This window comes from Berghia stephanieae, chromosome 13 (assembly GCF_034508935.2).
Source record: "Berghia stephanieae isolate SIO BIC M18660-M18661 chromosome 13, UCSD_Bste_1.3, whole genome shotgun sequence".
Lineage (NCBI taxonomy): Eukaryota > Metazoa > Mollusca > Gastropoda > Nudibranchia > Aeolidiidae > Berghia > Berghia stephanieae.
The window spans coordinates 15,335,171-15,350,170 of NC_088372.1; the positions used below are offsets into that span (position 1 = coordinate 15,335,171).

The 15,000-nt window shown below is 37.9% G+C and overlaps 1 protein-coding gene across 1 annotated transcript in view; it reads left to right on the forward strand.

Moving 5' to 3' along the window:
- The window catches only part of LOC144959161 (uncharacterized), a 140,753-nt gene that overhangs the window by 99,638 nt on the left and 26,115 nt on the right, over positions 1-15,000 (forward strand). The gene's annotated exons all lie outside the window — the stretch shown is intronic.

Here is a 15,000-nt window from a genome sequence, read left to right on the forward strand (position 1 = left end):
CAATTTATCTCATGGATGGAAAATCTCAAAAAGTAGAAAAATCGACTTCACGAGATTTGGAAAAAACAGCCTTCAAATATGTATGTACATCCGAGGCCTCAGTTTCTTTTTCGTTTCTACCCAAAGCAACTTTAAACGCATTATCTATCGATAGTATGCACTTGACTAAGAATTCACAACATTGCCATCCGGAAGTATATCGGACCAACACACAAAACTATGTGAAGCCATGAACTTTTATAGTCTAGTTAATACAATTTAGTGAGAATCACTCACAAACGCTGATGGCAAAGTACAACTTCATTCTATCGATATATAAACACTACACACAGGCATATGGATATTGGATCTTGATTTATATAAATAGTATGCAGATGACGTCACTCAGGCCTTTGTTATTGTTTTTGCCATCCGCGTTTGTGAGTTGTTCTCACTAAACCGTATTAACCAGACTATAAAAGTTCATGGTTACACAGAGTTTGTGTGTTGGTCCGTTATACTTCCGGATGGCAATGTTGTGAACTCCGTGGCCAAGCGCATTCTATCTATAAATCAAATGTGAGCTGTATTATATTGTCATTATCATAACAATTATTGATCATAGCAACTAAGCAACAATGCAATTATGTGGTCTTGTGGTATGACACTCGCCTTAGGATCGGACGGTCCAAGGTTCGAGACCCACTCTGAGGGCCGCATAGTTGAGGCCTCGGAAAAGACGTTACTCACATTTTCTCACTCAGGTGTAAAACGAGTACTTGGCCCTAAACAACGTTGTCTCTGTCGAAAAAATGTGTAACATCGCTTTACAGGCGTCATGTCTCGTCCTAAATGTTAAGTATTGTTGTTGGCTAAGGACCCATTGTAAAGCGTCTTGAGCACGTTTATTGGATATTGCGACATTTAAAAGCTCAGGTTAAAAAAATATTTTGAATCAACCACTTTTTGACTACACATCAAATTTGATATCCAGACAGTAATATATATATATTAAAGATTAAGGATTACGCCGACTGAGGACGTGTAAAGTGACACAGAAACGAACGTTTCGGCCACAAAAAATGTGAATGACAATTTGTATTCTATATTAGCTCTAACCATCATTCTCGAGCACTTTCGTACCTTCGAGTACCCACCAACACTCATAGTACCCACCAACACTCATAGTACCCACCAACACTCATATATATATATTTTATATATATATATATATATATATATATATGTGTGTGTGTGTGTGTGTGTGTGTGTGTGTATAAACAAGTACAGAACAATAATCATTCCCGAAATTAATAATATATTCTATTTTAAAAGCCAAATATTATTCTATCATGGGTAGCCAATTCCAATAAATAGATTATAGATTAGGATTTGATTAACTAAGATATTTCGAGCACTGATCATTAAATTATATACGACTAAATTGTTTGTACTGGTATAAATTAATGTGAAACATCCCTGTCTACCCGTAGACTCTTGGGATCCAAAGTCATTTTATTTCAATGTCTCTTGACACAGATCACGATAGAGGAAATTAGTAGAAAACGTTCAAATTTGATTTAACTTTTAATAATCGAAGTCCGAATTCGCTGGAACCTAGCGGCAGGAGGAACGAACGAGATGGCCGAGTGGATAAAGCATTGCACCTCTGTGTGCAGCCCTATGGTCTTGTGGTATGATACTCGTTATAGAATCGGAAGATCCTGGGTTCGAGCCTCGCTCGATGCATAGTTGAGTCCTTGGAAAAGGCTCTTTCCTCACACTCTCTCGCCGTACTCAGGTGTAAAATGAGGACCTAGCCGTTAACATCCTAGTTTCTGTCGGAAAATAATTGTAATGTCGCCTAACAGCCGTCATGTCTCGTTCTTCATGTTACCTGTTGCTGTTGGTTAGGGGCACTTTGTAAAGCGCTTGGTGAATAGTGTACTATATATAAGATCAAGTTTTTTGGTTGTTTTTTTTTTTTTTTAATCACAACTGATCGGCAATTAAGAGGTCTGATGTTCGATCCCCAATTCAAGCAGGCTGACTTGTTGGGATGTTTCTTTCACGTGTTTCCTTTCAGTTTTTTAAATTCTGGTGATGTTTCCTACAATACTTTTCAGATTATTATCTTGAATACGTGCCAGCTCCTTAATTTGTCAATTAGTTATATTCAAAAGTAGGTGAGGAAAAATTAATACCAATACCATTGGTGTCATTTGTTTAAATCTTCGAGCAAGATAGGAGAAGTGTTCAAGTTTTCACATGATGCTTAGTAATATAAATAAAATTATCATCATCAGCAGCATCATCTTCATCTCATCATCATCATCATCATCATCATCATCATCATCATCATCATCATCATCATCATCATCATCATCATCATCAGCATCTTCTTCTTCTTCTTCTTCTTCTTCTTCTTCTTCTTCTTCTTCTTCTTCTTCTTCTTCTTCTTCTTCTTCTTCTTCTTCTTTTCTTCTTCTTCTTCTTCTTCTTCTTCTCTTCTTCTTCTTTTCTTCTTCTTCTTCTTCTTCTTCTTCTTCTTCTTCTTCTTCTTCTTCTTCTCTTCTTCTTCTTCTTCTTCTTCTTTCTTCTTCCTTCTTCTTCTTCTTCTCTCTTCTTCTTCTTCTTCTTCTTTCTTCTTCTTCTTCTTCTTCTCTTCTTCTTCTTCTTCTTCTTCTTCTTTCTTCTTCTTCTTCTTCTTCTTCTTCTTCTTCTTCTTCTTCTTCTCTCTTCTTCTTCTCTTCTTCTTCTTCTTCTTCTTCTCTTCTCTTCTTCTTCTTCTTCTTCTCTTCTTCTCTCTTCTACTCTTCCTCTCTTCTTCTTCTTTCTTCTTCTCTCTTCTTCTTCTTCTTCTTCTTCTTCTTCTTCTTCTTCTTCCTCTCTTCTCTCTCTTCCTCATTCAACTCTCATCGTCATTCTTCATATAAAACTGGTGAAGACAGAATGACATGCTATCTATAATATATTTCGTATCAAAAAAATTAAAATATCGGTCTCCTCGAAGTGTGTCATTACGTGTTTTAAATATTAAATTGCTTAAAGTTGTATCACAGAGAAATAATAAACATCAGTGTTAGTCATCAAATTGTTGGTCACAAATTAAGCCAGCTATCACCCAAGTATTTCTTTTTCTTTTTCTTCTTTCTTTTTGTTTTTTTTTTTTTGACACATAAAAAACTCGTTTTATTCTTCCAGGAAGTTTGCATTAGATTTTCCGTCTAATTTGAGGACGGAAGTGGGATTGGCTTGTCCAAATTATTCGGTGTCGTTTTGAAATTTGCCCCTCAATCCAAAGAATACCCCGGATAAATGATGACTATTAGAGTTACATTACAGTTCGAGGGCGTTAAATAGCCTTTTTATTACGTAGTGATACGAGCACCATTGGAAACAATTTAGGAAACCAATCTAAAACAAACTACAATGATGCCGGCAACAAATTGAACTGGAATTTGACGCCTTCCCTTCCTTCTTTCCTTCATTCTCTTTTCTTTCAGGGTCTCCAACTCACCCCGACCCCGCTCTCTTTATATTCGCGCTCATGCACAAAAAATACACGCACACGCACAGACAGACAGATAGACACACAAGCAAAAGTACGTACACACATGCACACACACACACACACACACACACACACATTCTGACTGCCACGTTCTGGTATTGTTTTTAGCTCGCTAACGTCCTACTGAAGTTTTTACTTCCGGTTGCCCATTCAGCGTGAACCGGAAACGACTTTTGTCGTCCTTAATGGACAAATTAAATCATATTTATAATATTTACAGAAGATATTTTATTGTTCTATTGACTTGTACAGGTAAAAATGACATATATAAAGGGTCACTTGAAAATTTGCTGTGGTGACTGTCTATTTGATTTTCATTAAGATCATGTCAAGACGTGGGGATAGAGCAGTCGCCGTTGGGTAAAAAAAATATCTGTTCGACTGTGTTCTAGTGGTATTACACTCGCCTTCGGACCGAAAGGTCCAGGGTTCGAGCGCCGTTCTGAGAGGTGCACATTTGAGTCCTTAGAAATTGCTCTTTACTCACATTCTCTCACCGGACTCAGATATAAAATGAAAACCTGTCCGGAAAAAAAATGTAATATCGCCCAAAAAGCCTCATGTCCCGTTAAGTGTTGCTGTTGGCTAGATACCCTTTGTAAAACCCTTTGAGCAACAGCAACACTTAACACATAGGACGAGATATGTATGGCGCCTTCATTCAACAGAAAAAAGGCTGTTAATGGTCAGGTACTCATTTTACACCTGAGTACGGTGATAGAATGTGAGTAAAGAGACTTTTCCCAAGACTCAAATTTGTACCGCTCAGAGCGGAATTCGAACCTGGGACCTATATGCCCTAATACGAGTGTCTTACTGCAAGACCACAAGTCTTATCAACCAGCAAGTAACCTTAAAACATTTGAGCTTGGCGAAGTTTTGAGCATTAGATGAATTACTAGTTTTTGGAACGTCAAGAAACAATTAATTTCCATTGTACACACATGAAATTAATCGAAACCTCATATTTTCTGGGTTTTATTAAAACTATTAATTCTACTTTTAGTATGTAAATCATCTCGACGCAAAATCGATAACAAGCTGTGGGTCACATCCTTCTGCAAGGACTCTATTGTCAATTCATTTCTAGAATTGGCCCTAAAACCCACTTTTCATATATCAACAGCACACCCCAACAACCCCCCCCCCCCCCCCCACCCCTCATCTTCCGTTCTCCTAGCGCTTTCCTGGCCAACATCGTTGCATTGATTTCTTTCCTTGCATTTTCATTGGCCGGTAGTGACAAGTTCGTTTGTTTTTAATATTTGTTCCAATCAAAAAGAGTCATTCGTTAGATTGGTCAACGGGGATTGAGTTGGTTAAAACCTCGTGATGCGTGCAAAACGGATAGTTTTTCTTGTCGAAGGGTGTGAAACTGCCTTGTTAGAGGCAAGAGAGAGAGAGAGAGAGAGAGAGAGAGAGAGAGAGAGAGAGAGAGAGAGAGAGAGAGGAATGACAATAAAGGGGGGGGGGGTTAGAAAGGGACAGATGTAGATGGATAGATATAATATAGGCAGATAAAATGATATATAGATAGATAGATAGATAGATAGATAGATAGATAGATAGATAGGTAGGTAGATAGGTAGATAGGTAGGTAGATAGATAGATAGATAGATAGATAGAGAGATAGATAGATATAGATAGTAGGAGAATGGATAGAGAGATGGATAGATAGATAGATAGATAGGTAGGTAGATAGATAGATAGGTAGGTAGTTAGATAGATAGATAGATAGGTAGGTAGATAGATAGATAGATAGATAGATAGATAGATAGATAGATAGATAGATAGATAGATAGGTAGATAGATAGATAGATAGATAGATAGATAGATAGACAGATAGATAGATAGATAGGGAGGTAGATGGAGATATGTAATAGGGAAATAGATAGACATATAAATACATGCATAGCTAGAAAGATGGGTAAGAAGGGAGAAAGATGGATAGAGATAAACATATGCTAGAATGCGATAGAAGTATGCAACATGGAAAGCAAGAGAGAAAACAAAATATAGATTTTAAAGGGAAAAAAAAACTAAAGGAAAGAGTATTGAAAAACAATGGGCTTATGGTGGAGCGATAAAGGAGAGAGAGAGAGAGAGAGAGAGAGAGAGAGAGAGAGAGAGAGAGAGAGAGAGAGAGAAGAGAGATTATAATATTATATTCTTTATGTCAACAAGACTGGTTCGTACGCCTAAGTACGCACATTAATTATACTCTTGTCTCTATTGAGGTCAAAAATCAATCCAGATTATTCAATGCCCCCACGTACGTCCACTCAACCTCAACCTTTGAGTACCTCTCCGCTCACGTCGTCGTTTGCCTTTGGCTCTTCAATAGTGTATGGACAAGACACATTTTTCTAATAATTAATAGCAAAATAAAAACTAAAATGAATTTATGAAGGACAACAGGAGAAAAATTAAAGAAGCTGATATACAGAGAAGTGATAAGACATGGAGCGAGATAAAAAAAAAAAGTTAGCTCTGGATATAGAAGGATGGGAACTGTTTGTCTGTGGTATATATATTATACCCTGACCCAGGGTGAAAAAGGCAATGATGCTGATGATGATTTAAGTTGTCACTCAGGGTTAAAAGAGCCAATAAGCTTAATTTTATTCCTGAGACTATAATAACGCGAAACGGGGCAGCAAAAGTTGCATGCCACCCCAAGGACGCTAGTTCATCACATTCGGATCTGAAGGTTTCGCTCGGCGCAAAGTTGAGTCCTTGGAGAATACTCTTTTCTCACATTCTCTCATCGTATTCAGGTGTAAAATGAGTACCTGGCCTGTAACAGCGTTTTCTCTATCAGAAAAAATTGTAATATCGCCTAACAGGCGTCATGTCCCGTCCTAAATGTTGAATGTTGCTGTTGGCCAGGGACCCCTTGTAAAGCGCTTTGAGCACGTTTAGTGGATATTCGCTATAGATAGTATGCGCTTGGCTAAGAAGCTCATAACATTGCCATCCGAAAGTATAACGGACCAACACACAAAACTGTGTGTATCCATGAACGTGTATAGTCAGGTTAATACAGTTCAGTGAGCATTACTCATAAACGCGGATGGCAAAAAACAATAACAAAGACCTGAATGACGTCATCTTCGAACTATCTATATAAAAGCTCAATTAAAAAAAACATATCTCAATAAATGAATAATGTACACCGACTCCCATTCAACTTGACACAAAATCAAGACAGAATCAGGAATAATACTCTTGATCACTTGAAGGTCATTTCAATCTGTCCATATTGATGCTCTGCGTTGGGGTAAAATAGTCGCAACACACGCTAACCGCATATTGAAGCTGTGCGCTTAGTTAATTTACTCACAATATTCTGCCAGCCAGATGTAACGTACGAACACCCCTCGGCCGTTTATAGATGCTGTGCGCTTGGCTATGAAACTCACAATATTGCCATCCGGAAATGTAACGGACCAACACACAACTTTGTGTAGCTTTAAACGTTTATATTCTCACTGAACTGTATTAACCAGACTATAAACGTTCAAGGTTACACCCAGTTTTGTGTATTGGTCCGTTATATTTCCGGATGGCAATGTTGTGAGCTTCTCAGCCAAGGGCATGCTATCTTCGTTATTGTTTTTTGCCATCCGTGTTTAAGAGTAATTCTGTATACGTAAGTCCGTTCCAAGTCCCGTGCGTATGTAATATAATATCGTAAATTCCTCAGAAGTTACGAAATGTCCCACTAAAATGGCTTTATAAAACAATAACAAAGAGCTGAGTGACGTGGTTTTCATTCCTTCTATTGAGTGAATCCATTATCTACCAAAATCAGTCCCTTAGTTTGTGGACAAGGAAAAATTACAATGACCTCTCCACATGGGACTGGTTGTATCTCGGTGTTGTGCGGCTATGTGGTCTAGTGGTATGACAGTCGCTTTCGGATCGGAAGGTCCTGGGTTCGAGCCTCGCTCGGCGCATAGTTGAGTCCTTGGAAAAGACTCTTTACTCACATTCTCTCACCGTACTCAGGTGTTAAATGAGTACCTGGCCGTTAACAGCGTTGTCTTTGTCCGAAAAATTGTAATATCGCCTAACAGGCGGCATGTCCCGTCCTACATGTTAAATGTTGCTGTTGACCAGGGACCCCTTGTAAAGCGCTTTGAGCACATTTACTGGATATTGCGCTATATAAAAGCTCAATTGTTTTGTGTTAAGGCTTGTTTTAAAATGACTTTGTGTGATTTTGTGAGTTTGGTTCACTCGAAGAAATCATCGAGTCCTAAAAAAAGTGTTTACACGCGTGTTGTCCTCTTAAAAGTATTCACTGTGTTTGTTACAACTAAGGGACAGAATCTGTGGGATAACCGCATTCACCTAATATGAAGTAAAAAAAAAATTATAGACAAAATGTGTTTATTGTGTTTTGTCGGAGTTCCATACTAAATTAACCCTCTGGTTGTTTTGTGAAGATGAAATTCTTGTCAAGTCCTCTGAAACAGTTTGAAAAAGCCTCAATCTTATGAACAAAATCAAAACGTACACGAAGCCAACCTTTGGGAAGGGTTAAGTGGTTCAACACTCGAAAAACAAGATGAAGAGATCGATCGATTTGTGATTTAAATCAAGAGTCCTGTGTCGTTTTATTAAATAAATTCATCATGATGAATAAACACTCACAACATCCGCCAGGCGGATATTACGCACGTAATAACGCACAAAACTTTGTGTAACCTTTAACGTCATGGCACAGACCGAAGGGCTAGAGCTCAGGTGGTCGCTGGTTCGGATAAGTAAGTGTAACCTTTAACGCTTAGAGACTTATTAATACAGTTTAGAGAGAAATGGTCATAAAAATGACTGGTTAAAAATTGCAAAGAGCTGAGTGACGTCATTTTGGTTCCATATAATATAGTATGTACGAAATTGACGTCACTCAGCTCTTTGTTATTGTATTTGGACAGCCATGTTAATCAGTTCTCACTAAATACACCAATCAGACTATAAAAGTTTTAGCTTACACATAGTTTTGTGTGTTGGTACCCTATAGCTGCTGTGCGTTTAGGCAAAATGCTCATAGCATCCACCAGCCAGAAATAAAGTACCAAAAACACAAAACTATGTGTACCCTTTAACGTTTATAGATAGTATGCGTTTGGCTAAGAAGCTCACAACATTGCCATCCGGAAGTATAACGGACCAACACACAAACTATGTACAACCTTGAACGTTTAGAGACTGGTTAATTCAGTTTGGTGAGAATTACTCATAAACATGGATGGAAAAAAAAACAAAAACAATAACAAATACCTGAGTGACGTCATCTTCATACTATCTATAGATAGAATGCGCTTGGCCAAGGAGTTCACAACATTGCCATCCGGAAGTATAACGGACCAACACACAAACTCTGTGTAACCATGAACTTTTATAGTCTGGTTAATACAGTTTAGTGAGAACAACTCACAAACGCGGATGGCAAAAACAATAACAAAGGCCTGAGTGACGTCATCTGCATACTATCTATAGCCTGATTGATAGAATTTAGTGAGCATCGGGAAGAAAAGTCGTGACATTAAATATTCTACTCATTTTGGTTCCTAAATTATTGGGAGTGTGTATGTAACCAGTCCTTCGGAGTGCTAATAACGAAAAGGTTACATAAAGGTGACATAACTATTTCAGTAGCAGGATGTATGGGCATAATCTTAAGATTACGGGAGGTAAAAGAGCGAAGATTGATGATCTTTATTGACGCCAACCATATATTTAGACTAGAATATAAGATACCATCATTCTGACATCAGAAGATGGATTACGCAAGATATTTATCCAGTCCTCCGGAAGAGTGTTTTTACACTTCCATTGAAATAAGAACCAGCTTTTGACATCACTCTTTTCTTCTATATATTAATCATGAAAATGGCTGTCTCAAAGAAATATCGAAAAAACTGAGTGACGTCAATTTCGTTCCTTTTATTGATGCTATGCGTTTTGGTAAAATAGTCACAACATCCGCCATCCGGATATAACGTACCGACACAGAAAAAAACAAAAAAACTATTTAACGTTGTTCTTGATCTTTGGTATTTCTCTAAGATTACCCAGTTCTTTTGTATGAAGTGTATCAACCAGTTAAGAATCGTAATAGTCTTCAACAGTCGTAATGTCACTTCCTTCCTAATGACGCATGGTAACTTAGTAATACTGGCTCTAAACTATCGGAACAATGGCGGACGCCCGTATGAAATATTTCTCCGGCGAGCATAAAAGCGTTTCCAGAGGAAAAAAAACACATAAATTTGATCATGTTTTGACTTTTACACATTCTGATCACAAGGCATATGAAAAGGGAATGAAAAGTTCTAGCCAGCATGAAGAATAAAAAGTAATGATTTTCTTTGTTTAGAACCAAGATGGCCGCCGTTGCCAGGCGGCGTGACATCAGACTACTGAATCCTATTAGTATTCAATTCACGTTCGACTCAAACAATCTGGTAAACTCACCAAAACAACTACTAGAAACGTCTCGTGCATTCGATTTAAGGAATTCCCCAAATTTAACGTTTTAAAAGTGCTTTAAGTGCAGCGTGGTTGACGTGTATATTTATTTTCAGGTCTGGTAACCCAAAATCGTTGTGATCTCCTTGTTCTAATGGAAATACTCTCAACCCAACGTAAAACAGTGTCCATTACAACAATGCTAATTAAATCAGGCCCATAAGTACATTCGATTATCAGACCTGGAAATATGAGCGCGTCGAGTGGCCAAAGACAAAAAAAAGCAAAAAAAAAAAAAAAAAAAAAAGATCAACAACAAAAACAAAAAACAACAAACAAACAAACAAAAACACGCACCAAAAAATCAGACAAACAAAAACCAAAAACAACATTTAAAAAACAAACAAAAACCAAACAAATCCAACAAACAGAACAATTTTTTTAAAAACACTCCCCCACTTCCCCAGCAGTGGCAGTAATTGTTAACCCCATTTATCTGGTTGGTGAATGTGTGTGTGTGTGTGTGTTTGTGTGTGTGTGTGTGGGGGGGGGGGTGGATGTGGGTGTGTGTATGTGTGTGTGTGGGGGGTATTTTAACTTTTTTTAAATACGAGCCGGGTTTGTTTGTTTGTTTGTTTTTTTTTATGGTTTATTTTCTCCAAAACATTTTTTATTCATTCATGAATAATCAGTTGAATTAATGATAATTGATAATATTTGGCTATATCTCTCTAGCCAATTTTACCAATGGAGTAGTAACAGACTTTGGCTGAAAATGAAGCTCGAGGCGCAATGTTCTTACTTGCTTAATGTTGAAAACGGTTTTAAAATCAAATCGACCAGCGCCTTTAAAGGGTTGTGAGGTTAATCAGGGTTTGGAGAGCGAAAAGACCGTCACGAGTTTGTTTTTTGGAGTGGAATAGACAACTTTGGGGGGTCGATAACAGGGTACAATGCCGGTGTTAAATTAAAAGGAAAAACGTTACAGCACAACACAGTCATACATTAGACGAAACGCCTTTTTTCACATTTTGGCCATACATTTTTAATACTTCCCATATTGATTGATGGACACGACCCCTGACATGTCAAACGGTTTTAAACATGGGAATTCTTTGTGGTTTCGGATTTTTCAACAAGTTGGGGATGAATTCTATTGTTTGATTTATAATGAGGTAAACGTTTTCTAACTGATTTGTAAAAGAAGGCGTTCTTCGCCTCTACTCAGAACTAAGTCCACTTCGAGTAACATTCAGATTCAGAGGACGTTTTACCAGTGAGCAGCAGAATAGCCAGATCTGTAGTTGACACGAGCTAATCCTGTATGGTGTCTTAAGGTGTTGTGTAGTGAAATTTAGGCGCCGATCTTCAAAAACAAGACAAATGTTGATTTGTTTGCTTTCTACCCCTCCCCCCTTTCCCCTCACACACACACACACACACACACACGCGCGCACACACACACGCGCGCTCAGACATCCATTCACTAACATACCCACACTCATTATACAAACCGTGAAATAAAAAGGAAGACAGAAATAGAAAGATGTATTCTTGCACACATAAAAATATTCAAATTGTATTTATGTTATTGGTTCTAAAGAATTTTTTAAAAAATCAACTTCCTCCTTGTTATGGGTCTGCCTTTGTGTTTGTTAAGCACGCTTGGTGTAAAGAATAACACCATTGCCTTAATAGCTGGAATATTTCTGTCTCTCCTTAAAATATGTACAAATAGTCTCCGTCTTGTTTCCAAAATTTGAATCGATAGCGGTGTTTCTTTGCATGTTGTGTACAGCGATTTGTTACTTATTTTGGTTGAGAAATTAAGGAGCAGGCACCAGTGTAAGATAAAGATTTGAACAAGTGTGTATGAAACGTGCCACGTAATTTTTCTTTCTTGTTTTGTCTGGCACCTTTCATACACACTTGTTCAGATCCTTATTTTTTTGTTGGGAAGTGGATATTTAATTTAGAATTCTCCTGAGCTGCCTCCGATGGAAGGCATCTAGTTTATCTTTTCGCTTTTTGTAAATACCCATGTTCCACATTTGTAAATAAATACTGATTTAACAAGGCTTTATTTTTGTTTTTCTTCTCATTTTTGTTGATTCTCAGGCATCACATGTGTCAGCTTATTGAGAGCGGCTGTCGACAGCTTGTTTTCGTCTTTCTACGTCTTCTTTGTCTCCGATTAACGATCCCACCATTTTTGTCTTTTTCCAATCTTGGTCGTCTCTGTCAAGTTTCGTAATGTCGGTTTTATCGGCGTTTACGAAAAGAATGCTCCTTGTACGACTTTTTCGTTGAGATCTTTTCTAGTGACGAAATCAGTATCGTCTGCGTACGCTATATCTGATGGAAGATGGGATTCAAATACAGTTTGAGCGGCAGGCAAAGCGGTGCACACTTCCTTTGGAGCGTGCTCCAGGTATACAATGAACAAAACCGGACTGAGACGAACTCCTTGGGATGTTCCAATGTTACAGTTAAGAACAGTATTTATTTAGGTTGTTGCTTCGCTCATTTTGGTGGTTCTTGTACGAACTATTACATTTAGATTTTTTCTAGTGACGAATTCAGTATCGTCTGCGTACGCTTTTCTGATGGAAGGTGGAATCAAATACAGTTTGATGCTGCAGAAAGCGGGCGCACTTCTTTGGAGCATGTCCAGTATGCAATGAACAAAACCGGACTGAGACGAACTCCTTGGGATGTTCCAATGTTACAGTTAAGAACAGTATTTATTTAGGTTGTTGCTTCGCTCATTTTGGTGGTTACCCAGGTCTCAATGAGCAGGAAACGAACTATCTAGTCTAATTTCGGCTTTTAAGTCAAGTATCATCATCATCCTCATCATCATCATCATCATCATCATCATCATCCTCATCATCATTGCCTTTTTCACCCTGGGTCAGGCTATAGGTCACAGACAAACAGATTCCATCCTTCTCTATCCGGAGCTAACTTTTTGTTATCATCGTTCCATGTCTTCCTTCATAAATTCTGTCATTGCAGACACTCTTCGATCGCCCAAGTTAAAACAAAAAAAAAAAAAAAAAAAAAAAAAAAAGAAAAACAAAAAAGGATTTGATCTGTCCGTCTGCGTTTCTGTAACGGTTTGAGTTTTACGGAAGGGGTGTTAACCCTTCAACAACCCACAATCTGGAGGACCAGGTGACTCACAAAAGGGGAGTTACACACCATTAATAGTCGCCTTTTACGACACGTTGGCTTGGCATGACTAAAGACTTATTGTTCAGACCACAAGGGTTTTTTTACTTGATGCCTCAACCCCCTTATGTTGTGCTATGTTGTTAGTCAAGAAATAAACAAAAATATGGCATGTGTTCCTTTGTTCGCAGGGACGTGAGCCGTAATATTTTCAAACGCCAAACTATCAGCACAATATTAATTGATTCGGTACCAATTGTATTATACCTTGTGCGGCTTTGTGGTCTTGTCGTAGTATGACACTCGTCTTTAGGTCCTGGATTCGAGTCCCGCTCTGAGCGGCGTGTAGTTGAGGCCTTGGAAAAAAATATTTACGCACATTCTCTACTCGTACTCAAGTGTATGTAGGAATACCTGGCAACGTTGTCTGTCGGAAAATTTCGTAACATAGGCTATCAGGTGTCATAGTCTCGTCCTACTTGTTAAGTGTTGCTGTTGGCTAGGAGCCCCTTGTAAAGCGCTTTCAGCACGTTTAGTGGATATTGCACTATATAAAAGCTCAAGTTAAAAAAAATACACACACAAACAAATACACACACATACATACACACACACACACATATATATATTGGAGACAATATCTGACATTAAGGATCTTTTTAAAGGACGCCCCAACAATTTATTAACACTTGTCAGATAAAACTTACCGACAACGAAGATGAACACAATAAAATAATTCGCAACAAAATATCGCAAGTTACGTTTCCTTTTTATATTTTCAACAAGAAGAGACTGGGTTTTACGATAACTGATAAAATAAAATACTCACAACATCCACCAGCAGGATATAACGACCAATACACAAAACCATGTGTAACCTTAAACGTTTATAATCTGATTGATATTATTTAGTGAGTACTAATCACCAAAATGGCTGTCTCAAAACAATTGCAAAAGGGTTGAATGACGTCAATTTTGTTTCTTCTATAGATAGAATGCGCTTGGCCAAGGAGTTCACAACATTGCCATCCGGAAGTATAACGGACCAACACACAAACTCTGTGTAACCATGAACTTTTATAGTCTGGTTAATACAGTTTAGTGAGAACAACTCACAAACGCGGATGGCAAAAACAATAACAAAGGCCTGAGTGACGTCATCTGCATACTATCTATACGATACTCGAACCAGACCTGCCCACCTGGACTTGAAAAAAAAATTGTAGTTTTATTAAGGGATTTTAAAATAATATTAGACACTAGAACTACAAGTAAACATAACCAATCCGTCATTAATATGTTAAAATATTGCCTTTAACTCCCTTATAGACCAGCAAGGGCAACAACACTTTGTTTTCAAAAAGTTTTATTGAAACAAATATTTTTATAATTTAAGTCATAACATATCTGTTTCGTCTTTAGTAGATGGTATGAGAAGCAAGATAGGTCTGTCTGGTTTGTGTTGTGTGTTGTGTGTGTGTGTGTGTGTGTTTGTGTGCGCGCGCGTGTATGCTTGTGTGTGTGAATGAGTATGTTTCAGCCAAAGTAATTTGTAATTTAGGCGCTTAGAGTCTGGTGTCTCGGAGTTATAGTGCTATATAAGTTTTGAGCATTATTTCAGCATCATTATTGTCAGTTTGGAGCCAAAAATCCGTAGTTCTACGAAATCTACGTAATAGTGGGCATGTCTGGCTAGATAGGACAAGTTAGACCATCGAGTAATATTTACCACTAGTACTTTGTACTTGTATGGCCATGTTGCGTTCTGCTTCATTCAGTTTCTTTGTCTGCAC